Source organism: Corvus brachyrhynchos, unplaced genomic scaffold, assembly GCF_000691975.1.
Source record: "Corvus brachyrhynchos isolate BGI_N302 unplaced genomic scaffold, ASM69197v1 scaffold319, whole genome shotgun sequence".
In the NCBI taxonomy this organism is placed as follows: Eukaryota; Metazoa; Chordata; class Aves; order Passeriformes; family Corvidae; genus Corvus; species Corvus brachyrhynchos.
This window is the reverse complement of record NW_008246065.1, coordinates 961,579-988,995: the sequence shown is the minus strand read 5'-3', so window position 1 is coordinate 988,995 and position 27,417 is coordinate 961,579.

The following is a 27,417-nucleotide window of genomic DNA, read 5'->3' as shown; positions in this document are numbered from 1 at the left end:
TCAGGTACCCTCACAGCTTCTCCAAACCAAGCACTGCCCTCAGCCCCCTGCATGGACCTTCCTCCCTTAAACCTGCCCCCATGGTCCCAATTCCTTCCTGACCCCCCTCCCCAGGGGACTACTCAGGGCACTCCTGTTGCATCCGGGTGCTGATGACCAGCACACCCTAGGAAAGGATTTTTATTTTAGCTGCTCTTCCTGAGAACAGAGTTTGCAGATGAGGGAGAGGCCCTGGGAGCCACTGGTGCTTTGTGTGTCAGTAATTAAAACCCAGCATTTCTCAGGCTGAGTGCCAGCCCAACTGAGCATCACCAGCAGAGCTGCTCACTTAGCTCTGGATAGTTCCACACGGTGCAGAATCCAGGCTGCTCTTTCAGCAGGGCTAATGGGATTAAAGACAACTATCCCCACTGAAGTAAACAGGAATGACAGGCTGAATAATATGTAGCTTTTAAGGTTACATAGATGGTTCCGCAGACAGAAATTCTGCCCTGTTTGTCTCAAGTTGAAATACTTTTCATTTAAATTAAAATAACTGCTGATTTATGCAATCAAGGCAAAAGTTGGAATAAGTTACATGGTCTTTTAAGGTAATCACTTAAAAATATCCAACATAAATGGAACTGCTTGCTTAAAATAGACAAAATATAATCTATTCAGAAAAAAAAGAACCTTCAGATGTAACCATCAGTATTCAAGTGCAAAGCAAGCTGTCCTTTCCACAGCATCATCCATTTGTTCAAATGTAATATGAGATGTGAAACACTTTTAAGAATGTTTTTTCCACCACATTTACTTGGTTTTCTTTTATGTATTTATGACAGCATGGCATAGAATTGTTGGAGATTCTTGGAAAGCTTTTCACCTTGCATTCTTTAATATTTTATACACTACTGGAAACAAAGTGGTCTGAATGACAAATATAAGCATTTAAAATGAGTTGGGAAACTTGTCTTTAATACTTGGATTTTGGTAGGCACTGTGCCCAGCCAACAAAGCACTCAACATGTCCCTGTCTGAAAGTGTCATAATTTTACACAGGGAAATGTCTGTGTGCCAAATATACCACCAAATGTTCAAAACTGCACAAAAATGTCTTTTTTTTTAAAATTTTCTTTTCAATACTAACACAGAATTAAGTAATTGCTAAATATGAATTCCAGAAAAAGCCCTCGGGTCCCTTATTCACATTTTATGGATAGGTCACAGTGTTACAGGGTTAAAGTGATGATCTTGTAAGCATGGATTTCAAACTCAAATACGTCAAAAAAATTCATACAAACTTCCTTGATGGCAAGGCTGATTGTTCTGTGTTTTTTCTTTTTTTTTTTTCTTAATGTGTTATTCTAATGAATTTTGTACAGAAAAATTATTTTCACAGGGTATGTCACATAAAGTCATTTTAATTTTTTTTCCCTTCTGCTGTTCAACAAAATTGCTAAAAGTTATTTCTAAACAAGGCAAAAATTATAAAGCTGTTTGGTGCCAAAAAGTTCAGCTCAAAAAGTAATTTTCTGTCCCAAGAAGTAGAAAATGGGACCCACTTTGATTCGCTGAATAAGGCAGAGCCTACTGGAAGACTTCAGCTTTTTTATTGTTTTTTCCATTACTGTGGAAGTGCTTCAAAAGCCATAATGAACCTTTTAACTCTGAATAATTTCACCCAAATGCTGTTTGCTTCAGGACAGACTCTGCCCTCGCTTGCACCTTGGTGAGAGTGCTCTGAGCTTGCAGTGAAATTGTTTCCAATGATTCCAATTCCCAGTGATTGACTGTTGGAAAGGCTCACAGCTGATAGCGTAGCAGAAGGAATTGAAACCTAAATACCACCTTTGTTACAAGTTTTGATTCAAGGGAGCACCATCCATTTAACTCCTGCTTCATTTTTTAACAGACTCGTTTGTGTGGCTGTCAAAACCAAATTAAAGGCACAGTGTGTCTGCCGTGCCAAATACAGTAATTCTTTTGAAACTTGCTTTTCCAGCAATGATGCTATTCTTTCTCTTCTTTTTTTTTAAGGAAATGGCTGTTTTAGAAGGCAATGATGTGTTTTAGCAACAACTTTGTGAATACTTATTATTTTAAGCAATAGTTGTCCTATTTATTGGTAAAAGTAGAGAAAAACATTAGAATTTCGTGAAGTGAAAAAGTGGTGCTGTCTCAGTGCAGTGCTGTCACCCTTCAGTTTGTGGTATCAAAGTTTAGGAGTTTCTTTCCTACTATAAAGGCCAGTATTTCTGAGAGGAAATGGCACAGTAAACTTCATAAAATTGATTCAAACACACAGAACCTGTAATTAGGAGGGATGAGGTATCTGACATAAGAGGACCTTCTAATCCCAAAAACAAAAGCCAAATCACAGTAATACAAAAAACATGCGAACTCTGAGATAGAAGACAGTCCCCATTCCAGCTGGTGCTTATCTGGTTTGCCAGATAAACTTAGAAATCAGTGATTATCCCTGACCCCCAGCAGCTGATATAAAAGTCTTTTAGGCGAGCAGAGAGGTGGCTGTGTGCTTGGAAGGAGCAGGATGGTTCAAATGGCTCAGCTCAGACGAGGTTAGTGTTGTTCTTATCTGTTAATGTTTTCTGGTTTATGAAAAAAATTTATTTTAAAGTGCTATGAGGAAGTTGGTGGGACGTTTTCTGCCTTGTTTGTGTTGGCAGAGCATTTGTTGGGCTGCTGCTGGCTGGCCCCTGGGACAGGCTGTGTGCCATTTGGTGGCCTGGCTACTGCAGGCATAGGCTGGGTTGTGAATCTGCACAATAAATTGTATATAAATATTTTGTAGTTAAATTTGTTGCTGTCTCAGGAAAGTGGGAATAACTCTGCAGTTACAAGCCCTGGGCTGCTGCTGGGCTCTTTCTTGAGAGCGAGACCAGGCAGGGGTGGGTCTGCAGTTGAAGTGCAGGTGTAGTTTAGATCTCTGTGGATTTTGCTGTGCCATTTTTTTCCACTCTTTCTTTGCTTTCCTCTCACCCTGTGAACTGAGCTGGTTTTGGAAATGCAGGCTCACCACTTGCTTCCCTTTGTGAACGTTTTGTGAAGCGACAAACAAAAATTGGAGTAAAAGGCTCGTTTTCTCTTTGTGGCCAGGGCAATAAACGAGGTGGAGTGACTGGTTTCCAGTTCAGCCTCCTGACTGGGATGGCACCCTGTGCCTCAGCTGCCTGGTGTCACAGGTGAGGTGGAGGGAGGGAGCAGCTCTGCAAGGGATGCCTGATGGCTTTGTAGAAGCCTGTAACCCCCTCACAGCCCCTGGTTTTACTGCCCTTTTGTTCTGTTCATTCACACCGTGCTGCCCTTTAGGGGCAGGTAGCCGGGCTCCTGCTCTGTGAGAGGTGTTTGTGCAGGAGGCAAAGGCTGCCCCAGGTGGGCTCCTATGATGGGCTGATGGATTCCAGCTGCTCCAGTTTCTGTTGCTAGCACAGGCATCTCCCAGCCTGCAGCTGCTGTGCCTCTGCACCTGGGTTACACCGTGGCAGTAAAATGTTGGGTGTTTGGCAAGTTGCACAGTCCGTGAGAAATATTACCTGCTTCCCCAGGGCTGACAGGGCTTGAAACATTTATCAGAGCGATTCCTTGTTTTCTCTACTTTCCTTGGTCTTCTTTATGCATTGCATTAAGATGAAAAGGTGGCATGAGATGAGAGGGTGATGAATTTCTTTAATTGTGGGGCTCTCCAATAACTTCCCCGAGGGCCTGTTGCACACACCAGGGCTGCTTTTGAGCAGATCTCCTTCAGGGTTCTGATCACCAGCACTTTTCCTGACAATGAAACCTCTCATCTGAAGCTCCACTGGTGCTTTGTAGACATCCTTTACGTGTCTCAACACTCAAGAGAACATAATGGTTGTGTCTTATTTGGTTATAACTTGTGCAAATGAAGGCAAGGCACAGGTGTGTAAGGGCAAGGTGATGCTGTCATGAGTGGGGGGTACTGGGGCTGTGCTGCCACTGCTGCTGTCATGAAAGCAGCTTAGAAACCATTTCTTTCCTCACATTGCTGCTCTTCCGGCCCTATTACAGAATCATAGAATGGTTTGTGTTGGAAGGGACCTTAAAGATCACATAATTCCAACTCAGTGTCATGTGGTTGATAAGAAAAATCTCATTCTAGGCCCTTTTCTTTTGAGTGTACCAAACACTGGTCTTTTAATGAGCTATTCATCCTTAGACTGCACTTTCTAATTTGGTGTGGTTATGGTTTGAAGCATAGTGCTCACACCAGTGCAGCTTACCATAGTACTCAGCACCAGCAAGCCAAGAGAAAATTCAAATATTATTTGCACATTGTGCATAGGAATAAGGTAATTGTATAACATGTCATAGTACTGGGCCAAAAGAGGAACCAAATACACCTGGTTTGCCCTTTTGTTTGAGCTTCTGGGTAGCTGTCTGCTGTGTTTTGTGTGTGGCACAGTGAGATGTGGCTGCTGCACCACACAGAGGTGCTGCTCCAGACGTTCCTGTATGAGGAGCAGTTGGATCAATATCGATCTCTGTGTGCTTACAAAGGCTCACAAGTGCAGGTCGTGCAGCCCAGGTTGTGCTCCCAGCAGAGATCAAAGTGAGCTGAGTGCTGTTGTAGCTCCTGGGATGCAGCAATGGGGATGTAGAGGTGGCTGAGGCAAGCTCGGGAAGAAGGAAATGAGTGAATGAGCTCTGACGTTTGCTACAATGAGTAAATGTGATTAAGGAGAAAAAAAAAAGAGCTTGAAGAGGAAAAGGATCTCTAATGCTGATGAAATCAGTCTAATATGATGCAGAGTATTGTTGGGGTTGTGCATGGGCTATTGATCAGTGTTCTGTTCCATGTTTGTGGTGGAAATGGGGTGGGTTTGAGGGAATTGGGAAGGACTCTGTACTCTGCAGTGGCAGCTTTAACATAAATTGGCAGCACATCTGTACCATGGAACACTGCAAGACAAATCTGCCTGGTCTGGTACACCTGGAACAATACTTGTGGCATTTTTGAACTAAGTTTTTTTTATTACACTGTAGAATTGCTTCCATCTCTGCTTCCCTTTCTTTAGTTTTGCCTGAAAAATACCCCAAAAAACCTCCAACCTCCCCCCCCAAACAAAACTACAATTGTGATTTCTGGAACCTAAACTACTCAAAAATTGGTGGTGAAGAGTGGTTGCTCTGTAATTGCTGTGTTTGAGTGTCTGTGACTATAATGTTGTGTGATTTATATCTGTAGGAAGTAAAAGTCTGAAGTAATTTACCAGTATTCTCACAGGTTTAATCCTGTTCTTCTGGAGTTCTTGGAAATATTGCCTCTGATTCAGCCTTCCACAAGGTTGTGGCTTTCAGGGATGTTCTTTAGGTTGTTCTGGTTTTGTACAAAAGTCTGAATAGTGAGCCATATATTTTTTCTTTTCCAGCCACCTGTGCATATTTAGGCATATTTCATAGTGTTAAGTTGAAATAAAACTAGCCTAGCTGGTATTTAGATTTCAGTGTGTTTCCTCAAAAAGGCCCATAAAAACCCATGAATAAGCCAAATGGTCTGTGTAAGTCCAAACTATAAATTAGATTCAAGGGCAGAAACATGTTAGATTAGAGGTCTTTTTTCAGGTAGCCCAATAAAGGCTTGGGAGAGTTTTCTTCATTTAATTCAATCTGGAAAAACAAATAATAGCCTGCAAGCATCCTTTTTTCCTGCCCAAATGGCTCTTCTGCCTTTGCAAGGTAATGTGGTTGTGGTTTTAGGGAGAATTAAGCCTGGAATTCTGCTAGGAGTATATCCAAATACTTCATAGTGGTCTCTTATATTGAAAAACAAATCTAATTATTTTTACTTTACAGATGTTCTTTCTCTCGGAAGCACTGCAAGATAAATTGTGGAATTATTAGATTGTTTTAATTCTCACATCTATCCACTATTAAATGTCTTTTTAAAAAATGCTCTTGAAATCCATTTAGTCATGTTATCTCAATTCTTGTGGCTTACCAATGAAGAAGATAAGGCAGTTCACAATAACATTCTATTTTTCTCAAGCTGTATCACTATGAATTTAATAAGGGACTAGGCTTGGGATGTTTGCTGTAATCAGCAAGTTTAGTTTCATTAAAAGGAAATTTAAATTTAATGGCAGAATACATGACCTATACTCTCTAGAGAGAGTGTAGTGATATACTTCTGCAACTTGACTAGACCTAGTCCAGGTAGTCCTAGGTTTTATGGCAAATGATTGATAATTAATTATTCTTTAGGACCAGATTAGTTATTGGTAAGCACCTTTCTGGAGGTTTGAAACAAAACTCTTCAGAGGAATAACATCCTCCTTGAGAGTGCCAGCTGTCCAAATAAGAAACAAACCGACCGGTTTGGACACTGGTTCAGGCAGGGTTTAGTAGTAGAAGCTGGGGTGCAGTTTGAAATGCTCAAAGGACCACAGAAAGATTCATCAGTTCTATTGCAGAGTCTAAGGAATTTGTGGAACTTGATTTAGTCCCTGGAAAACAGCAATGCGAGGAGCTGCTTATGTAAGTAAGATTAGCATCTGTGCTTACATTAGTTAGGAAAAATGAGGAACGTTATTAATGCTTCAAATCACTGACTGAAATTAAAAGGAAAAAAAAAAATAGTCCATAATGGCACATCCATGCTGTGCTGTAATTATGTGCATCACCCTTTCTCTGATTAAATGAAATTCAAGCTTCTATTAAAAAGAATTAAAAGAAAAAAATCATACAACAGTTACAAACCTCCCTAATACCCCTATGCCTATTTCTGGTTTATTAACTGCTCCAACCACAATCCTACAGACCTCTGGGGCAAACAGCAGCCCTATGCAATGTCTCCATGCTTTATTTGTGGGGTACAGGTAATTGCAGCATTAAACCCACAGGTATTAGATGGGTTTCAAGGCCTGTGCAGCTTTGTGATCTCGTTATGCTTCTGGAAATGGGAGTAGATGGTTCATGCCTCCTTCAGGGCTCTGTATCCTCTGTATCTACAGACCACATGTGGTAAGGAATGATGGGGTGGCAGTTCTGCTCTTCTCTGGACCTTTGTGCTCAGCTATGCATTAGAACTCCTTCCTAGTGTGGACAAAACTATCATTTCCTTTCTCTACAGCACAAACAGCGATCAGAAATTTATTTAAGCTCTTGCTGTGGGATGGGTGGTGTGTGTTTGGTGTTAATAGCCTTGCATTTTTATATCAATATACTCGACATAATTATTACTTTGTCTGTAATCTTTCAAGTTGTCACTAAATTGAAGAATGCCAGTTTTCTGAACACGGGAAAAATCTACTTTATCTGTTAAAATAATTAGGAGGAGACTGCATAAACACTAGAAATAATTTAATAAAGAAGGGACTCCAGATGGCTGAAGGAAGACTCAGGCATTCGGAACGTTCCCCGTCCTAATTGCAATACCGTGCACAGACATATGTCCTGATGCTTTGGGGAATTTACAGATGAGCTGCACTACAATCTGCTGGGAGGCAGAATCGTCACAGGGTTTTATTGTCACAGAAAAAGCATAATGTCTATTGAAGAAAACTAATTGCTGACAGTTTCTGAGCTGGCTGCGGTGCACGATACTTTTGTTCTGCCCTGTAGATTCTTGTTTCAAAAAATAAAGTACACACATGCAAATAGAAACATATTGCTCCCATCTCCATGGCATTCATGTACAATTTCCCTCCAATGGCTCCAAGCTCCCTTTGTCTGTACAGGTGCTCATTTGGCAGGGGGATTTTTTCCAAAGGTTCCCTTTCAATGTAGATCTGGCGAGAGACCTTGGATTGCACAGCCCAGGTCCTGAATAACAAACTAATGTGAAAAGCATTAAATTAGGTGCTTCAGCACATCCTTCTGTCCTTTCAGGAGGCAGCAAGAGAACAGAGTGGTCCAGTTTCTCCTTGGGGATGCTCTGGGATGCTGCTCTCATCTGAGAGCAAAGAAAGAATGGTAATTCAGGACTCTGACCCAGAAACACCTGCAAAAGAGAAGGGAATCCCCCAAACATCTGTGTTTCTGGTTTCCAGAGGCCACTGTATCATAGTTTTGTTCACAGTATGTTTTTCCTTCTTTTGTCCTTCTCTTGCTGAGGAAAAATCTAGCAGGCAGTGTCAATATGACCTTCAGGACTTCAAATACCCACTCCTTACTGACTTAAAGGTAAATTGCAGCCTGGCTGCAAAGGACTCACCTGTTAGTTTAAAATGAAGGAGGTTTATGCCATAGACTAGTTTCCAGAATTAATTAAGGCACCCCCACGTGTGGAGATATGCAGAGTAATTACTTGCTGATAACTCAATACTGGCAATGTATTCTTGGTAAGTTGCTTGTGGGTGTGGAGAATCTTATGCTGCAGTTCAATGGCTTCTCCAGGAAGCAAGGGGATCTGTGGGTTGTGTGAGGTGATTTTGGGGATGTGCTTTAATTGTTTCCCCTGTGAACTCTCATTATTCATTCCCTGCCCAGTGAAAAGGCATTTATCAGACTTTCAATGCCAGTCTTGGAGTGGTGGAGGGTTCCTGCCGAAGGAAGGGCCCTTCATCTTTCACAAGAACTGGAAGGTCATTAGTCTTGGAAGGGTTGTGCATGGGCACTGAGGTTGTGTGAGAGAATTCAGCAGCCAGACAAAGAGAAAATGTGTTTGCAGTGATTAATTAGCTCTGCCTGCTGTTGGGTTTTGCTGATAAAATGTGCTCCTCTGATCTGATTGTGTTGGCTTGGGCACTCAAGGAAGTCATGGTTGCCACTGGGATACCATTTTCAGTGTGGAAAAAGACTGAATACGCAATTTATATCTGAGATAGAAGCAGTTGTGTGTGGATTGATTGAAATGGAGCCCAGGAAGTGCTTCCTGGGATCTGCAGTCAATGCCTGGGCTCAGAGGAGAATAAATTTTGGTCCAGCCAGATTGGGAAGGGATGATGAGAGCATTCAAAGCTTGGAGACAACACGTGTGAGGTGACCAGAGGTATCAGGAATGTCTCCAGCTCAGTGAATTAGAATCATAGAATAGTTTGGGTTAAAGAGACCTTTAAAGGCCACCTTGTCCAACCACTCTGCAATGAGCAGGGGCATCTTCAACTAGACCAGGTTCCTCAGAGTCCTGTCTGACCTGACCCTGGACACTTCCAGGGATGGGGCATCCACCACCTCTCTGGGCAACCTGTGCTAGAGGTTTGTGAAGTAATCCCGACAGAGTAAGAGTTTATACCTTCTCCTCTAAGTAATATAAAGCAAAAATTGCAATATCAGGAAGTTGAGACTTTGGAGAAATGATTTCTTTGCAATATTAATGTAGAAGCTGGATAATGTACCAGTGGAGCACTGCCAAGACAAATTTGACAAAAGAATGAGTGTGGATTATAGGAATAAAACTATTCAACCTCCTCTTGGCACCTGCTATAATCCATCAGACCTCTGGGAAATTCAAATGTATAAGCAACGTCTGGAGCAAAACAATCACTATTGCTTTCCTATTTTAAAATTTCATGTGCCTAGTCATGAGGGGGGAAAAAACAAAAGATCTGACAATGGTTACAGATTTATCTACTGCTTTATTTAGGCAGCTCACATCTGAGATGGGAGCATTTTAGTGCTGGAAATTGATTTCTGGACAAAATGGGGATCAAAGAGGTAAAAATTGGAACTCAAACCATGTTTTCATCAGCAGCCAGACTTCAGACGACTGCATGGTGGGAAGGCTTAGCAGCAGGCTGAGCTGTGGCTTGGTGATATGATAAACCTGGCTTTTCAGTCAGTGGTGGTGGATCAGAAATGCTGTGACTGCCTGACACAAAGCTCTGATCAGAGAGAACTTGCTTGGAAGGTTGAAGATTTGTTTAAAGGAATGTTTATTGATTAACTTTGGAATGGGAAAGTTCTGTGCCATGCCTGGGGCTTTTTCAGTGGGCATAAATTCAACAGAAAGGAGCATGAAATTCAGGCTGTACTTTCTGACTAACCAGAAATGCAGTTCTGGGTCACTGTTTGTACAGTTGGTGACTCAGTGGTGCTTTTATCTTTTTTTTTTTTTTTTTTAATAGAGATATTTGCTTTTTTTTTAAAGAGGAGGATTCTTAGTTTTAGGGGATGTTTTTTCAAAGACTTGTATGGAAGCTGGGGAAAGGTCTAGAAAACACATCTTATGAGGAGCAGCTGAGGGTGTTTAGTCTCTAGTAAATGACCCATAGGATTTCCACAGAGGTTACACATGGACTGTGTGAAAATTTTTTGGTGTATTGCATAGAATCTGTTATGACACATGATTTTCAAAGCAGTTTATTTTATAACAGAAATCAGTGAAAACTATGTATATCTATAAATGCATGTTATTACTGTGATCCTGCATCTACAAGTTGTCAAGATTTTCGGACGCAGTTCAGTCATAGTTAGGAACATTCTTTTGCAGCGATAATATTAATCAAAGTTTCTTTCCCAAAACAACGAGCTTAAAGGAGGAGCTGCCTGCTTTTTTGCTGTAGAAAAACATGCTGGTTACAGAAGAAAACAAAATGCTGATGGACTGGAGATTCCTAATCTCAGTTATTAAATAAATACCTTATTCAGCTGATCAAAACATTTCTTGTAAGAATAGTGAGACGTATCTAGTTTTTGGCCTGCTGATTACTCATCTTGAGTTATAGTATGGGTGGTAAAGAAAGATAACTTTAATTCCAGGGTATGTAATTACTTTTCAAATAGGTGAATGAAATCTGTGGGTGGCAAAAAACAATCCCATACAGAAGGACTAGCAGGTGTAATGTTACTTGTTTCCCTCTGTCTCTTGTAAATCAAGAAGTCTATCTCAAATGAATCAGATTCTGGTAAAAACACTTCCAAAATTCCAGAGCCTTTCCTCTCTAGTTCTTCCAGCTGAGGAGATGCTTCTCTCATCCTCTCAGTGAAAAAAGCCCTGCTTATACTCAATGTCACAAATTCCTTTGCTCACTTTGATTTTGTCTGTATCCAGTTCCTGTTTTCTCAAATGACTGTATTAAAACACAATGTTAATTGGATAGGGGCTGACCTTTGATAAGCTTGCAGGCCTATAATTTCCTCTACCCTGGTTATGACCTCTTCTTTACAAAATGTCTGGAAAAATAAAAAATTTCGGTTCCAGAGATGAAAGGATGCCTTCTCGGGGGGGTGGTGTCCTCCAGACCCCTGGGTTACCAAGTGCTCTGCTCTGACTGGAATTGCACAGCTCAAGAGGCTGCCCCTCTGAGAAGTTGGCATAAGGAAGCATTTAGAGCTTAGCTCAATGCCAACTGCAGTTCCTGGGAATTTCCTACAGCCTGAAGTGTCTGAGGATCTGCCTCTTAAGCCAAGCTCTTAAAATCACTGTCAAATAAACCCAGCAGAGCATCAGACTGTAGCTGCCTGTTCTCAGACCTTGGATATATGGAGCCAGCAGTGCCACCTCAAACTTATCCTGGTGTCAGCAGAGTTTCCTGGTTTTCCTCTTACCCCTTCTGCTTTTATCCCCCCCAGATTCTACTTCTGCCTCTGGGCCTTGCCCTCCACACAGTGGGTGATGGCTTGTGAGAAAAAACTGACACCTTTTAAGAACTGAATGAGCAAATACTGAGCTGGTACAAAGTTTAGATGGAACACCCGAGACCACAAACTGACCTACTGCTCAGTGTTCTTGCCTTCATTTTTTTATATACTTAAAAGAATATCACCTTTGGAGAGGGGGGTGTGGAGAAGATGTGCTTCTCAGGGTAACTCAGTGGAGCTATGAAAGAACAAGCACAATACCAGCAGTCCCAGCTGCAGCTCTGCCTTCTGCACCCTTCTAGTGCTTTCTGGAGAGGCCTTGAAAGTCTTTTAACATAATGTGTATGCGTGTGAAATTTATCTGTTGATGCACTCTCTTGCTCAAAACACACAGGATGGTTGTATGAAGCACCTGTTATTTGTTGAGTGAAGGTGACAGGTTATAGTGTGTCTGGTTGAAGCTTAAAAAATGGGAGTGTGCGGTCAGAAACTGAAGATAAATTCCACCAGGGTAAAAGAGAGAAAGATATCTCTGCTTTTATGGAGAGGTTAAGTTCCCTGCTATCTTCTTGATTAAATTAGAGCTGGCAAGGATGCGAAGAGGCTCTTGGGGGGAGAAAAACGGTTCTTGTAAGAAATACTGTCCATTCTTTTAAAGAGAAGCTATTCAAATGATTTTGAACTTAAAAGTTATCTAACAGTGGTAAAAGTGGCACAAACTAAAGTCTCAGCTCTCTGTTTGCTGAAACAACACAAACAGTAATTTGCTTCTCAGATTTTGCTGTGGTTTTGTACAAACAGATGTAAATAACCAAATAACTGGGTGGGAAGGATAATTGCCACACTTTGGAACATGGTGCTGAGTTATCAGGGAGGTATTTCAGCTCCCACCGCTGTTGCTGAGGGACTCGGGGAGCCTGATGAGAAGAGCAGCCTGAGTTAGTTGCATGTTTTCTTGGGGAATTTCCAGCAAAGCAGTTGGTTACTCTATCCCTGACTAGTTTATCAATGTCTCTTTACGTTGTTGTTGATCCAGCCAGATTGTTCCCAGACTCAGCACTTGTCTCTTCTTACGTGCTGCACCCGGTGTCTTATGGAGAAAGGCTAGAAACAGTTTCCTTATCTAGGGAATCTTTATATCTAAAGCAAATTCAGGAAATAATTTGTGCCTTCAAGCAGTCTGCTGTGTTCAACCACCACTTGTGCCTTGTTCTGATGAATGTGATCAACTTATTTGCTGTCCCTGCTGCGTATTGGAAAGGCATTGCCTTTTACATCCACTGTGGAATACCTTCATGACCTGATGATAAATATCCAACAAATTCCACAGGACTGTGATTTAAACTACATGAAGTTTAACAGCACCACTCTAGGCCAAGAAGTTACAAGTGAGATTTAGGAAAAAAATAAATTATTTATTGAGAAACACTACTTGCAATGCTATTTTTTCACTTGTCAGCCTAGACTTATTGTTGTTAGTGGATTTATAGCAATGGCAATTTTGCTCTGTATTTTGATTTGCAAGAGTGAGCAGAAATATTGTTCCTTGTTATTGCAAACTTTATAGCAGAGAAACCAGAGTTAACTCATCTGATTTCACCTAAAGAAATCTCCAAGCAGTTAGGGGAAAATGATGTATTTCTGCCAAGCCATTAAGAGAATTCTTTGTTAAAAAGTTGCCCTTGCTCAAGTCTTGTTTTTATGGAGCAATCACAATTAGTTAAGGCTGCTCCAAGTGTCAGCCAGGAGTCAGGGTGCTGCAGGGAAATAAGTCCAACAAGTTTGTTGCTTCCCAGTTTGGATGATGGCCTGCCTCAGCAACCTGCAGCATGCCAAATAGTTTCTGATGGGATGAAACCTCAAATTTTATTACTTCTGAAGGTCTCAGCATATTAAATGTATCACAAATATACATAAGCAGCCGTAAAATGCAAATTCACTTCCTCCATCAAGCAAAGTTTCCTGCAATATATTTTTAGTTGGTTTCTTATTCTTGGCTTCTGCTGAAATCAGGTCGGTAAGATTTATTTATGGAGTAGCTGAGTTGGTGTCCATGGTAGAGATATAATCTCAATTAATTGGTTTTTTATTGTTTTGGGGTTTCTTTTAATTAAAGAGCTCAGTTTACACCATTGAATTTCCCAGGTTCATATTTATTGATATCAGATAAAACATAGTGACTTTTTTTCCCCTGTAGCGAGGAATAATAACATCTTTTTAATACAGCCTTTGTTTTTTTAATTGAAATCTACTTTGTCCTGAGGAGTGGCTAAGAATTAAATTGTTGCAGCAGCATGACATGAGGTGTTATTTCGTTCCTAGATGAGAGATTCAGATCTGCCCGTGACAAAGAGAAAAGATGATCCAATGTACTGGTGCTGCACATTTTAGCAAGTACTGACTGATAGTCCTTAATGGACTAGAAGGACCCAGTCCAGAACATCTTTTTTCCACAAGAGTATTTTGTCTTTCACATTTGCTGACTTAAAGCTTCAGGAGTGCTCTCTTAAGAGATTACCTATAACCTGAGTGGTACATTTTTACTGACAATAAAAGCTATTTTTCTCTTCCAAAAACCTAGTCCTTTCCAACGTTTTTTTCTCTTTCACTGAAAGTCTGAAAATAAGAGTTGCAGAGATCCTTGGAGAGCAAAAACCACATAATCATAACTTATAACTGACTTTCTTTTGTCTGAAGATGTGTGATATGTTTTATGAGCATTTTATCTTTCAATAAAATGATTTTCAGCTGCCTGAATTCACGTGAAATGGCAGCAAAATATTTTTTGGTTTGATACTTAGATTTTTGAACAGTTCTGGTTGACAGGATTATTCATGAAGGCCCTTGCAAGCTTTTCTGAAGCTGTCTTTTGGTAGGCTTTGCATTCAGAATTATTCACTAGGTTAAATTAGAATTAAAAACATTAGATTTTGCCTTCAAACAATTTGTGTTTAATTTTATTGTATTTTATGCTATGTTTTGCTTTGGCTTGTTATAAAAATGCCAGTTATAGAAATAAAACCAATTATCCTTTGGTTTTTGAAAGAACCCCCACAACTTGCAAACAGAACTGGTAACTCCAAGAATCTTCTTACCTGTCTAAACCATGATTTATGACTGTTTCTGTAAGTCCAGAACTTGGGGCTTAAATTAATAGTCTCTTTTCTTTCTCTTCCATTAATGAAAGGCTGTGAAGCTTTCATGCAGATTTTGGCTTTGTGTTTGAAGAGAACTGGAAAAATTTGGGCATTTAGAGCAATTTGCTACGCTGCATATCTCCCAGTCCCTTAAAAAAAAGTGCAGGCACTCCTAAGCAGGAGGATTTTATAAATTCACATTTTATAAACGGGAATCTATAAAAAGCCAGGGATTCTGTTCTGACCCAAGACTCCTGTTGGAGAAAGAGCTGTTCCAGATGCTCCTCATGGAGCAGGGGAGAGGAGGGCACCTCAGTTTTCTTGCTTGATGAAGGTGTGACTTGGTGAGGAGGGGAATGGTTGTGTTTATTTAAGTATTATAGCGTGAATTCCATAAAAGTATTTTATCCAATTAAGACTTTAAATTTGGAGGAAGCTTCTTGGTCTGAGACACATTTTCTACTCAGGCTTCTAATGTAAGGCATCTCTACAGTCACTGGTGGAAAACAGACCCTTGAGAAGCCAGTCCATCAGAAATAAGGTGGGGTGAAGCTCCATCTGGTTGTGCCTTTCCCCCTGGATTATTTTTGGGGTGTATGGAAGGAAGGAGGTGACAGAGAAAAGCACTGGTTACTGTCTTCAGACAGTGAAACTAAGAGAAAGAGCTCTTCAGCCTTAAAGTAAGCAGTTGCAGCTTGATGACTTCAGTGCAATTTTTGCTATACCCATCCTTCACGAGCCTGATGAGCAGGTCAGATATGATGCTAAATCTGTAGTGACTGGCATCATAAAGTTTCTTCCTGGTTGTCTACTGCAGCTGTTATCAAATTACTGAATTTTCTGCCTCTCTGTCTGACTGCTGTCAAGGGGAACAGTCTGCCTGCCATGATTGATGGCAGCTTTTCCCATCACTGCTGCCTTCTGATTTCATTTTCCAGGCATGTCTACTTCAAATTTTATTATGAAAGATTCTTGCTTTGTAATTTCATTATACAGAGAGAAGGAAGAATTAAAAGCATAAACACTTTTGTAATAAAGCAATATGTAGATTTCCAGATTCATGTTCTGAAATGCCCGCTGACTGAGAGAAAAACACAAGGCTTGAGGCGGAAAAGCGCAGCCCTGGAATTATGAGTTTAGGCTCTGGAGAATCCAGCTGAGACCTCTGCCAGTACAAACAGGCAATCAGAAAAATATCTGCCCCTGACAAACCTGAAAGGGCTTCAGATTGATGGACAACACAGGCAAACTGCATTAGCAAAAAGCACAGAGCAAGGTCTGAGGGGACGTGACATGGCAGTGACAGAGCCAGGCACAGGAAAATGGTGACACTTGAACCTTCATGCAGCTTGTGGTGACCTGGCCCCAGGCCCAGGCAGATAGCACATGTGGTGTCCCAAAGCCTCTGCTTCTCACAGCTAAAGAGCTTTTGCTGTGGGAAATGAACAGCCTGAACCCCCAGGATGGGGGCTGTGACACTGTGAATTCACCCACTGCACCCACCTGAGCACAGAGGGAGTGGTGATGAGCTGTATCATGCTGTTATCAGACAAATATGATCACATATTTGGTTCTCCAACCTGCTTCCCTTGGTGCAGGAACCCTCCAGACCCTGCTCAGCACCTGGAGTTCACCAGCTTTGCCCACTCACCCTCCAGAACTCCACTCTGTGGTGCTTTCCATCAACCCCCTGCAGCTGGGTCAGGAGTTCCAGGAAAGGATGGACTTAAGCAACAGGAGACAGAGCAGAGCTGCGGAAACAAAGTCAAATAACTTACAGCCTGGGATTTCTAAGGAGATTTGAAGCATAAACTTGGCCAGCTTTCTGTGAAAAGTGAGATTTAGAGTTTCAGCTCCTTAAAGCTGTTTTTTTGGAAAGTTGTGTAAGTTAAAAGAGAAGAACAAGAAATTTCAGAAACCAAGTAGTAAGAGTTGTGTGGCCCAAGGCAGAGGGGAAAAATCTGACCTTGTTGGGGATCTCAGGCTTCTTCTGGGGGTGTAGGAGGGCTGGGACTCAGTCAATCACATATTTACTCTGGCCTGTGTTAACAGCAAACCCAAGGCAGAGCCAGGAGTGCTGTCATTGCCATGCTGTGCCCAACACCTTGGATTCTGACTTCTGTCATGTACCTAGCTCTGAACTGAGAATTATAACAGTCCAATAATTAATTTTGGTTTGGTGTTTTTTTTTTTTTGCTTTCTATACCATAGGAAACAGTATTGATGACTTAGATATGTGCACCACAAACTTGTTAGTTCCAACTCACTTGCTGTCAGTAAACTGCCTCCTCGTTAAAGAAGAATGATGATGACTCAAATTATAGTTGATGTTGCATTGCAAATAACAAATAAATATCATGGAGGAGCTTTGGTTATGATGTTGAACGTTCTTTCTCTGAAGTTTTAAGTGTAATCACTTAGCGATGGTGATATGTGAATAAGTCAAGGGGAAATTATGTAATGGTAAAAAGAAATCAGCTACAAGCACTGATCAGTTGTAATACAGGAGGAATGAATTCTTTTACCTATGAAACTCTCTCAGACTTGCCAAGTACCTCAGCTAAACTGCCTTTTGTACAGTGTGTGATAGAGATTTTGCTAACCTGAGGCAAACCACTTTTTTATGCAGTTCAATACACGTTTCTAGTCTGTGTTTGTTATTATTTTTTGTTATTTTCTGTTGTGTTAAAAAAACCCAATTTTTTCCTACCTAACCAGATCGACTTTGATTTCTCTTTGTATTTTCATGAGCATAATAACTTGATTTTACCCAGTTCTTTTACCTAGTTCCTAGTGGTCAAGTTCTTCTTGACGACTAGGAACAGCTGAGGATAGGATCACTGCACATACATGGGAAGAAGCATCTTGTATAAAACTGTATGCAACAGTCTCATGCCAATAGAGTAAAAAACAAACTTTAAAGCCAAGTAAGTGTGTATTAAGTCTGTTAATCCCATGCCTCTGAGCACTGAGTGGTGCTGAGAGGTGCCAGAGGGCTCACAGTATGGTTGGTAAAGTGTTAATCTATGATCCTGAAAGATGATTTAATCTTGTAAAGGAGCACAACCTCTCAAACAAGCTGTTCTTGAGAATCCCAAGACTGAAGTTCTTCATTCCTTAAACAAAATGAAGATTCTTACAGAGCAATCTGGTTTGAGCAGTTGAGATTTTAATAAGTTAAATAAATTTGCTACTTAGTCTTGTAATGCAGCTTTCATGGCATTTAGAAATGGGCTTTTAATGACACATTGTCTCAACACTCCTAAATATTGAGTGAGAAGGACATCAATCCCCTGATCTGACTGTCAGGCACTTCTGACTAAATGCATCCTCAAATTAGGTGACCTCATACATTAGCAAGGTTTATTTCTGCAGCTGAATTCACAGCTCATTTGTTTACCACTCAAAGAAAAGGGAGGAAAAAAAAAAAATCTAGTTTTTCTTCTTTTTTTTCTTTTAAAGGAATCCTGGCTTGTTGACCAAGTTGTGTGCGTATTTCTTCCCAAATAACGGTATTTAGTCACTGAGGTGGGATTGACAGAATAATAGTATTCATCTTGAATAAACCACTTGAATTTATTCTGTTTTATGGTGATAAAATACCCATATTCATTTGCTTGTTTTCAGCTTGTATGAGATAATGTCTCTCTTCCAATGCCAATCAGCAAAGCACGCAAATAATGATATCAGTGCATGGAATTAGCCCTGACCAAGAGGAACACTGTGTAGTCTGTTGTACAAATAGACTGATTCCTTCCTTCCTATTTTTTTTTCCCCCAGCTCCCTTTAAGATGAAATTCTGTGAAGTATTAGGCACACAGGGCTTATTCACTTGTTTGTGTTGGGTAAGTGAATTCGGTGCTTGTGGGAGATGCCAGATGGGCTCTGGGAAAGACAGAAGGTCTCTGTGTCTCCACCAAGCAGCAGCAGTGTGTGTTTCCCAAACTGAGCTGCCAAGTGCCTCAAACCTGACCCACAGGTAAGAGGCTAATTTTGGTACCCCTTCAAACCATGGCATCTTTGACACTGAGAAATATTTAGTGTCCTGAATACTTCATTTCTTCCTGGCATGCTACTGCTCAGCATGGAGGCTTAGGCACTGCTCAGCTTCAACCATCCTTTGAGACGAACGTATCCTGCTCTCCAGAAAAGATACAGGAATGATTACACTGCTTGGGCTGCTAAAAAAAGATCCCCAAACAAAAACAAAACCAGAAGGAAAAAGCCCCATAATTCATTTCCCTTTCAATCCTGAGTGGTTGAAAACAACATGCATAAAACTTAGAGTTTCTGATCGCTTCTCCTGTCTCATATTGCTGTTGTTGGTTTGTAATTTCATAAATTTATTCTGCTGTACCTTGGTGCAGTGGGAAAACAAAAGTCTATATTAATTTAAGACTGAAATTTCAGCTTAATAACAACTTTCCAAACCAGAATATTCCTAACTATAGAGTTCTTAGTGGACTATACAGGGTCAGGGTAGTGGCTGGTTTCAGTTTAAGCCATATTTTAGTTTAATTTGGTCTCCAATTGTCATCAGTTGAAAGAGCCTAATGAATGTGGGTAAAACTGAGAGCTACACTGCATTTTCCTGAAAAGTGCACAGATATTTGCAGTGATTCTGGTTTGTTGCTGCATATTTTGTACAGCCCATTTCACAAAACTTAGCAGAGTGGATTTGGTTTCCACATTGTGACTTGCTAAATTTATCTTGAGAATGAAATGCCAGCAGGAAAATTTCTCAGGTTCTGCTTTGTGGTGATTTTCATAATGTTTTTTAAGTTTGAAGGAAGATGATTAATTTGGATATTTGTGCAGAAAACAAAAGCTGCAAGGAAAAAAATTGGATTGCATCAGGGGGACTGGAGGGGATCTTTATTTCAGACAGAACAAAAATTGTAATTATGTGTTGTTTTATCTATTTCATGGCATAGGGCTTTGTGAATAATCACAATAAGACATCAATCATGGCAGGTATTACAAGCCAAACCTGACTTTCTGGAATATGCCTTCTTAGTCAGATAAATCCTTATAAAAACCAACTATAGGATGCGTACTAGAATTCTGAAAGGATTGGGGATATCTGTGTGTAGGAAGTTGGCTGAGTTTGCAGCAGATTCTTTAATTAATACATAGCTTTTTTTTTTTACAATTGTTAGCCAGAACATGTCAGTGTTCTTCATGGGAGCACCTGAGATAAATCAGAGTCAGAGAATGGTTTGGGTTTGAAGGAACCTTAAAGATATCTAATTCTAACCCTCCTGCCCTGAATTTAAAAAGGGTAAATCCTTTGCAGCCCATTGTGAATATTTTAGGCTTAAGATTTTTTTTTTTGTCTTTAGTGCACAAGCTCATATGAAATTATAGAAGCAAAGCAATATATTGACTTCCCTTTGAGTATGGAGCTTTGAAATAAGCTTTTACACCCAGGTGGCTCAACCAGCAGAACTCAAACAATAGAAACATCTTACTGGGGCTGCTAGATCAATGTCTCATACTAATGAAGTTTCTGTTTGAAATACTGTGAGGGTGAATCCTAAAAATCAATCTGTTTGTCTTTAAGCTAGAAAAAGGCAGTGTTAAACATTTATCCTTCCTGCCTCCTAGCTTGGTGTTTAGATCTGTCTGTTAATTATAGTTTCAGTCTTGTTAATTATTATTTCAGTCTTACAAGGTCTTGAAGCTGCTGTTGGTTTGGTTGCACAGCGTGAAAGAATCAGTCCTGAGATGCTTTTTCACTGTTGTCCCCAGAGCAGAAAAACTTGAAAAATTAAAGGATATGAAGGAATGAGAGTGAATAGGGAGGAAAGGAGAAATGAGGGAGCACTGTCTGTGTCCTGAGGGGACCTGCTCAGAAATTCTGACAGAGTCAAATTTCAACCCCAAATGCCTGATTGAATTTGAAATGTTTTTGTTTTGAGGAATTGTGATCTCAAAGCTTTAAATCCGTGGCAGAACTCTGCTTACCAGACAAAGCTCTTGACAAACCTTGCGGGAGAGCCTTGGTGCATTATCCCATTATCTCACCCTGGGGATTTGGATGGGCTTTTGGCTAAACAGAATACATTGGGTGTGCCTGAGAAGGAGTTAATGTTCCCCACCGCAGCCCTCCTAGTGCTGTGCTCTGTACTGGCAGCCAGAAAGGTGCTGATAACGCTCCAGCATTCTGGAACACGGTGTCAAGGCTCTCTCTCCAACACTCCTCACCCGGGGGTGGGCAAAATCTTGGAAAAGGACACAGCCAGGACAGCTGACCCAAACTGACCAAAGAGATCGACATTACCATGGGATATCTGCTCAGCAATGAAAGCTAAGAAGAGGGGAGTGTGTGTTCATTATCACAATATTTGTCTTCTGGAGTGATTGCTATGGGTACTGCAGCTCTCCTTCCCAGGAACTGGCCAGACATTGCCTGCTGCTGGGGAGCAGAGAATCAATCTTTTGTTTTCCTTTGCTCCCCTGCACTGGTTTTGCTTTATTAAACTGCCTTTGTCTTGACTCATGAGGTTTTTTGGGGGTTTTTTTCCATCTTATTTCTTCTGTCTTGCTGAGGAGGGGAGTGATAGAGCAGCTTGATGGGCAACCAGCAGCCAGCCAAGGTCAGCCCACCACACGGAAAAGCTGAAAGAAAGGGGAAAAATAACCATTTTATCTTGTGCTATAATGAGACTTTAAACCCCTTGAAACTTCAAATTAGAGGCAAGCCTGCTCCTCCTGCCTGACCTTGCCACCTTAAAGCCTGCATCATTAGTGCTGCATTCTCCAAGTACAAATACAACGGCCTGGAAAGAAAGGTGTAAGGAATGGCTTGTGACAAAGCTGGTGTGATGTGTGTGTGTGTTACCTGACCTGTTCCCATGAGCTGGAGTGAGCAGGTGAAGCTGTGCTGCCCCAGGTGCCAGGGCACAGACCTGGACACTCAGTTTTGGAGCCACACACTTAACTGAGGGACTTGCCCAACCTTTGTTACGCAGCTTGCCCAAGGACACTCACAAATGACCCTGGTACAAATAGGGGCAGGGATCAAGGACTTGCTGCTTTAAAAGCAGCAGAGGGAAGATCCTACAGCCTGCCAAGGGTTTGGAACTGTGGAGGTTGGTGTGGTACAACTCTGATCCTGAACTAGGGACTGTATTTCTGCTGGCACTGGCTATGCCTGAAGAGAAAGCCATAAAAAAACCCAGACCCACCTTATTATTTTTTCAGGCAGCCCATGTGCATACAGACCACAGGCAGTCCACCTGCAGGTGAATTCCCATAGATTCTGCTGGTTCTGGTAGGAAGCTGCAGCCCAGCTGCTCGGGGCAGGCTCTGTGTGCCTGTGGCTCACAGCTCTGCCTGGTACAGCGGGGTCAGAGACAAATGTTCAATCTGCTCTCTCACTGCCAGTCTGAGCCATGAGCAAAGACAGTAAAACACTGGCTTGGGGGCTCTCAGAGGTGGAGGTGTAACTCTTCCCTTGTCTTGCTTGCACAGCGTCGTTATTCCTGTTGGTGCTGATGTGTGAGGCAGTTTTCCCTGGCAACAGTACATAAGAACCTGTAGAATGAGCAGCTGGGGAGGGAGTCTTTCCCCTGGTACAGCCTGTGGTGTGTGCTGGGGGCTGGGAAGGGGCTGTGCTATGAAGTGTGATGTGAGGGGGGTTATGACTCTGGGATGGCATTGTTGCATGACGATTCTGGGGCTGTAAGTGGGGCCAGCATTGAGTCAGCCAGCAGGTGAGCCCATGGAAAAAAATACCTTCATTTCCTTGGGGTGGAGTGATAGCCATAACAAAGTTTGCTCACAGGAGCACTGCAAGTGTTGACTGCTTTAATGTGCCTGAAGGGCTTTGGAGATGGAAATGTGTGTGTAAATCCTGAGGTTGTTGATGGTGACAATGCTAGTTTAGAACCTGGGTGGAATGAGAGACTTTTCTTGGGATAATGGACTCATTTTGCTTTATTGCTCTGTCAGGCTTTACCCTTCAGCATTGCTGTGCTGTATCTTGTAACTAGAAGTACGACAACATCCACAACAAAAACTATTATTTCCTCAGTTCCCACTGGATAAAGTCTGTGTAATGGCCTCTGAGGATAATGTTTCTCCCAAAACGTGGATGTTACCAGTTGACACAAAATTGGGTCTAAACACTGTGGAGTTTTCAGAGTGTTGAAACACAAATCCTTTTGAATGTGATAAGATGGGAATTTAATGGCAGAAAATTCAACATTTCAGCTTTTTATACAGTATTAATTGTCTTAGCTGGGGCAATGCCAAATATACATATATATATATATGTATTTAAAATAGTCTGTTACTATTTTATTGCTTTTGCCAGACCTTAAACACATCCTAGTTTGATGAAGCAAGATGACAAAATTGCTCTTCACTGCAAAAATGAATTCAAAGGAAAAGGAGCCAGGGTGAGGGAAAAAATGTTAACTGTTGTCAATTAGAGATGACAGGGCAAGTCTGTGAGCTCTGTGTGTGTGAGCTGAGTGTTGGTGTCCCTGGGTGCCTTGGAGAGGTGCTGGCAGGGGAGCAGAGCTTGAGGGCAGCACCTGGAGCAAACAAATGTGTGAGCAAGTTGTGCATCTCTTACTCTCTTCCTAGGGGAAAAAAGGATGGGATTCTCACAAGAGGTCTTATGCTTCATTTTAGAGTTTACTGCACTTGAAAGGCAACACAGAGTTTTGAACTTCTCTTTTGAATAAGCTGTTAAACCCCACAGGGGCACTCTTGACTTCCATAAAAGCTGTGGACAGCATGAAACCAGTTGCTGTTTGGGTTTTTTTTTTTTGCAATGTTGGTGTTTTTTGTTTGTGTTTGTTAAACACCCCTGCAACTTTTGGAAATATACTTCAAGTATTTGCCTCTCCCCTCTTTGATCTACTTTATCAGGACACAGAAACTTTAGTGAGTACTCGATGCTGTGCTAACGAAATCATAACCATATTTCCTTGTGTTAGTTTAACTGGACTTTTTATCTCCAAAAGTTGATGCAGAAACAATTAAAGCATGCTACTGTTATTCAGCAATCCTACTAAATATCCCATCATTGTGTAAGGTAGGTACACAAATTCCTTTCTACTCCACCAAAATCCTTCATGTTTTAATTTACTGGAACATCACAACAAATGTAGTAGTTCTTAGATTCTGAGGAATCAGAGGAGTACTCAGACCTCCACACGTCAACACACATCACTCAAGTCAACTTACAGTGACAGCTGTGCATTTCTGTATTAGGAAATATATTTTAAGCATTTGGGGAATAGCTTGCAGAATTTTGAAAAGCCCTGCCTGTTATATATATATATATATTTTAAATTTAAGGTCTCAACAAAATTCCAGGTTTTCTAGTAGGGCACGTTGTTTTGACAGTGACTAACAGTGTATCTAAATTTATTTCTCTGTTTCACACAGAAATAAAGTATTTGCCAGGGAGATCTGTCACCTGCCTTACTTTCTGTTCCCAGGATTCAGTCTTGCTTTCTCTTTTCCCTCTCTTGGGTTTCTGGTTGCCTGATGTCTCTGCTGGTTGCAGAGGGGTCATGCCTGGGTCTGAGCACTCTCCAGGCTTAGGGAGATGAGAACTTTGAACCTGGAATTTCACAGACCCCAGTGAAAACCAAACTCTTGAAAGAGTCAATGTTCTGATAGAAGCTCAGCAATAAAATTGACTCTGTAGCCATGGACAGGAGCTACTTTGCTCTGTTTGCTCTCCTTTTGACTTTGATATGCTCAGATAGAGCATCCCTGACCCACTGCTTTCAACAGATCTCCCTTTATTTGTGCCTAGTCTGGGCTCTACACCTGACATTCTCAAACCATGCAACAGAGAAGATGATGAGAGTAGCAGCACTCAGGATACTTGTTCCAGGCACTTGCCATGCAACAGTGTTTATGGAGCTTGAATGTCAAGCATTTTAATAATCTCAGCTTGACTGAACCAAGGTTTAATTATTAATAAGAGGAACAATGTTCCACAACTCTAAGCCCAACTTGTGCATGAAAAAATATTGCTGCTTTTATTCATTATCTGCTTAGCATTCCAGTGTTTAAAGGCCAATGAAGAGTCTGATCCATTTTATCTATAATGAAATTTTAAGAAAATAAATAAATAAATATTCCTTGCCACGTAGTCTAAGGGAAGGTGCCTTGTGCTATGTTCTCATTAAAATATTGATGTCTGTGTTAGTGCAATGCCAAACCTGAATTTGTTAATATATCTCAGAGGTGCTTGTATCTGGTTTATGAACATATTAATTTGGTTGGATAGGGGTTTTTTACAGATCTGGGACTGTTCATGTAAGCCAACAGAGTATCCAAAATGAGGCCACCTCTAACCACAACATGCAGAGAGATGTTGATCAGGATCCATGATGCTAAGTTGGTTTATTTATGGCTTCTGTTGTAACTGTGGCAGGGACCATGCTAGAACAGCAAAATTCAGCAAAACAAAGACATCCTCAAATGGAAGCTTTGCTGAGATCAGTGGCAGGAAAAGCATTCCATGGATTAAATCAAGCAGCAGCAATTGCCTCAAGACTTGAAATAGATTATGCAGAAGTTTCTCAGTTGTTCCCAGTACCAGCTCCATGGGAATAGTTTCCCATACAAGACCAAGCCTAGTGTGCAGCTCCTCAGAAGAAACCTCTTCCACCTTCTTTTTGTACTTAACAAATGTGAAAATACAAGAACAAGATGGTTGATGTAGGAAGAACAGAGTGTGCCACAATATTATATACAGTCATTTCTGCAGAATACCTCATTGTAACATGTTTATTAGTCTTGTTTTCCAGAGGCTGCCCATAGTTAAAATCATAGATCTTGGGGAATAAGCTTTTCACGTTGCCAACAACATATGGCTCATTGTGGAAAGAAACAGCTACTGAGTTCACAAAGGCATGTTTTCCTGCCGCCACTGATGTCTCAAACCATGGAATTATAATATATTTTCAGTAATTACTCTCTGCAGTTCATAATTACCCAACATATGCAGAGTGGTGGGAGTTTCTTTGCAGAGCTCTGGAGAGTTTCCAGCAGAAGCAACTCAAGTGTTAAGCACCAACAGGAGAGATGAAAACCAGCCATGACTCCCTCATTGTGGTATTGGCCTGCTCTGTGCAGGACTCTCACTTGAACCCAAAATTTTGGGACTCCAGGAATTATACGTCCACATGGGCTACGTAACACATCTAAGGGAAGATAAGTTTCAAAATTATTATCGCTCCCTGCCCCCTCTGGAACAGAGAATACAACTTTCAAATTATTTTGTACAATAAAAGACCTATTCAAGAGCCATTGATCATCTCAATCGCTCATCTAGTGCTACCCTTGTGCTTAAGAGACAGATTTTTTTCCCCTCAGGTTCATGACACATAGATTTTTACCTAATCTCTTGTGCCCAATGCTCAAATCTAAAGAAAACCCAATATTTGAGTAGAGGGAGGAGTGGAAGAGGCATGACACTGCTGAAATCTGCCTTAACAATACATTTGCCATTGCTGTGCTCTTCTATCTTGAGATATTTGCATCTGCTTCTTCACCTGTATCTTACTTTGATGTCTAAATATTTTGTATAACAAAATTGAAGTACAAAAATTCCTGTGTTAAATCAAAGGAAGATGATCCTCAGCACATGTAGGGTAGTGGAGGGTAGCACCAGTCAGCCTCTTGCTCTGCATGAGGGCATTTGCCCCTCCTCTGCTCCCCCTCCACGTGAGGAAGTGGTACCTGTTTACTCTATTTTCATCTCCTGGCAAGTACAACACCCTTGGCTTGGCTCTTCCAAGATGTTATGAAATTAGGGAATTATTTAGTTTGGAAAAGACCTGTAGGATGTGTCTTACCTCCTGTTAGTAATGTCGTTTTACCACTGGGCCAGCGTTGATGTGACAAGTCCCCCATCTTAGGGGCAGCTCAAAAACCAGAAGATGGGGTTTAGAAGCATGATATTGAACTGTGTTTTGAAGTCACTGCATAAAATCCAGGCAATCCCTGAAGAGATAGGTGACAAGACAACAAAATAAATTTTAACGTGTACCCGTGGTGGTACTAAACAGGATGTGAATTCCCCGATGAAAAGAAGAGCAGGAACTATAACAAGATCTCTTTTTTTAACCAGTTAAAGTGGCTAAAGACAGCCACTGGCTTGTTCCACACATGTCTGGCTAAAACCTTTTCAAACTGTCTTTCTTTCAGTATCATATTAGGTTCTCTATCCAGGCTGTAGTTTCAGCCTCGGTTGTCTGCATTTTACAAGCTCAGACACATGTATTTATGCATTTTTTCCCAAGCTTTCATCATTTTTCAGTGACCTTGTAAATGTCTTCACTTACTTTATTGTGCTTTTTAAAACCTCTCTCTAAATCTCTTCTTTGTTGTATTGTCTCATATATATATTTTTTTTAATAAACTCTCATGGAATTTAGCTTTGAGGCTGGTAGGCAGTGAAATAGAAATGGGACCAAATTACACAGCTGTTGACTGCTTTCTTAGGACTTGCCCTAGTTTTACTTGTAAAAATTCTAAAGTTTTTCTCCCAGTGACAACTTTTATTAGGGAAGTGACTGGATTCAGAATGTATCTGTTAAAAACATAATTATAAAAAATTTGGATTTTTTTTCACTTATCTCTAGTTTTTTTTTGGTTCTCAAACTGGTCTTAAGGGTTTACTATTTTAATCTAAATAATCTAAAGGTTGATGATATTAAGTGGAGCTACTTTTTTAGTGAGGCAGGTCGTCAAATGCTGTAAACCAGGGTAGATGTGACAGTGAGGAGCTAAAATTGGGGTGTTATTCAATTTTCCC